Genomic DNA, 2,500 nt, shown 5'->3' on the forward strand with positions numbered 1-2,500 from the left:
CGGACGAACCAGTCATCTGGTCTTACCGGAGAAAGGGAGAGGTAGACTGCCACCACCAAACCCCACCCAAGCACACACCAGGCAGCAAAAAGCCATCATCCTAAAAGATGGTCCCACTTCACAAGACGAGGAGGTTCCCCGTCCTTCATTCCAACCCCAGGTGAGAACACACACACCCTTCTTTGCGATGGATAAAAGGCAAAAAGAGAGGGCAAAAAAGCCAACGGCAAATTCCAACCAGACCCCCAGAGGCACACACCACAAAAAGTGAAGCCAGAGAGAGCCAGACAAAGAGAAGGATAGAGAGAGAGGGAGAGTTAGACCCCCCCGGAAGAGAATCATAGGTGCTGCGGCCTTTTTCGGGAATGTGACCAGGAAAGAGAGAAACCGACGAGGCCGATACACACATTAAAAAATGAAAAAGTAACCATCACCGCGAAGGATTTTCCTCAAAAGACAAATCAGCAAGAAGTATGTCCAATCCCGGGGCCCATCGCCCCTCCAAATTAATGGAGGGGTCGGATAGAAATTTATAGAAATGTTACTTTTGTGAAACCCCTAGCCGACGAGAGAACTCTCACCGGTTTCGAAGTTCCATTTTCACATTCCGACCTGGGATGTTATGACTCCTCGGCCCACACTGCGAACGCGTCCCACACCCCTCCAAGTTTATCAGGAATTTCACCTGAGCTTGCAATAGAGATCGAGCGCGGTGGCGGTCACAGTGGTGGTCGACCAGGCGGAGCTTGAACGGCCTCGGCAAACACTTCTCCCCACCCTCCCAAATGAATGAGAGAATGGCTTGACAATACCGAGGCCATCGCCCCCCGCCAAAAATGGTTACTAGCTCTTGGGACTCGCTGCGACGTTACGCGTATCGGCACAAGACCAACCCTCTTTTTCCAGTCGCCCGCGCACCAAAAAAAATTTTGGCAGCGGGACTCACAATCCTTGACAGCCAGCTCACCATATAATACTCGGCGACCCTCCGCGGGACCTCCTCAGAGGGTCGCGTCGCCGGGAAACTAACCCCCACTCCTCACTGATCCAAGGTAACACGCCAGAAGTATCCAGGTAACCCCAGTAGTATCCAGGTATCCCCCTGCGAACGTCGGTACTGGGCTCAAAGAAGGCAGCGAGCAGTCGGGACCCGTAGGCACCGAGCAACCGTCACCCCCTCACGACTTTTCCCGAGACGCTTCAGAGGAACCCTTCCCCACATAGTACTCTCTGTGGGATTCGGCAGGCCCCCGTCCTACTGCACTAAGGAAGTTCCGAGACACACTTTTTTTTGTGGAAGACCACCCACCCTCCCTGTCCTGCCTGCTATCCCCGCCGCGACTCCTGGTCCCGGCCCTCCTCCCCGACTTCCTCCTTGTCCCGCTGCGAGTCCCGGACCTCCTCCCCACTACCTACTCCCGCCGCGAGTCCCAGTCCCGGCCTTCCTCCTCCTCCTCCTCTTCCCTAGTCCCGGCGCGAGTCCCGGACCTCCTCCCCCACTTCCTAGTCCCGTCGCGAGTCCCGGACCTCCTCCCCCTCTTCCTAGTCCCGGCGCGAGTCCCGGACCTCCTCCTTCTCTTCCTTGTCCTGCCGCGAGTCCCAGTCCCGTCGCGAGTCCCGGACTTCCTCCTTCTCTTCCTTGTCCCGCCGCGACTCCCTAGTCCCGTGGCGAGTCCCGGACTTCCTCCTCCTCTTCCTTGTCCCGCCGCGACTCCCTAGTCCCGTGCGCGAGTCCCGGACTTCCTCCTCCTCTTCCTTGTCCCGCCGCGACTCCCTAGTCCCGGCGCGAGTCCCAGTCCCGTCGCGAGTCCCGGACTTCCTCCTCCTCTTCCTTGTCCCGCCGCGACTCCCTAGTCCCGGCGCGAGTCCCAGTCCCGTCGCGAGTCCCGGACTTCCTCCTCCTCTTCCTTGTCCCGCCGCGACTCCCTAGTCCCGGCGCGAGTCCCAGTCCCGTCGCGAGTCCCGGACTTCCTCCTCCTCTTCCTTGTCCCGCCGCGACTCCCTAGTCCCGGCGCGAGTCCCAGTCCCGTCGCGAGTCCCGGACTTCCTCCTCCTCTTCCTTGTCCCGCCGCGACTCCCTAGTCCCGGCGCGAGTCCCAGTCCCGTCGCGAGTCCCGGACTTCCTCCTCCTCTTCCTTGTCCCGCCGCGAGTCCCGACCTCTTGTCCCGCTCCCTTGCCCAAGTCCCGACTCCTGGCTGTCTCGACTCCTCGTTGGCCGCCCAGTCTTCCGCATAGGTGGAAATAAATAAATAAATCATTTTTTAAAAATCAATTTTAAAATTAACTCCCTGTCTCGACTCCTTGCTGGCCGCCCAGTCTTGCGCCTAGACAGAAATATAAATAAAAATAAAAATAAATTGGTGAATTAAAAATATTAAAGTAATTTAATTAACTGGAATAAGGTAGAAAAATAAAAGGCAGAAGAATACTAAATTGATTTTTTCAAGTGCCACGTGTTACCTTGCTGATGTGGCTGCCACGTGGTAGTCCATGTCATGT

The sequence above is a fragment of the Physcomitrium patens genome, chromosome 6, assembly GCF_059467195.1.
Source record: "Physcomitrium patens ecotype Gransden chromosome 6, ASM5946719v1, whole genome shotgun sequence".
Lineage (NCBI taxonomy): Eukaryota > Viridiplantae > Streptophyta > Bryopsida > Funariales > Funariaceae > Physcomitrium > Physcomitrium patens.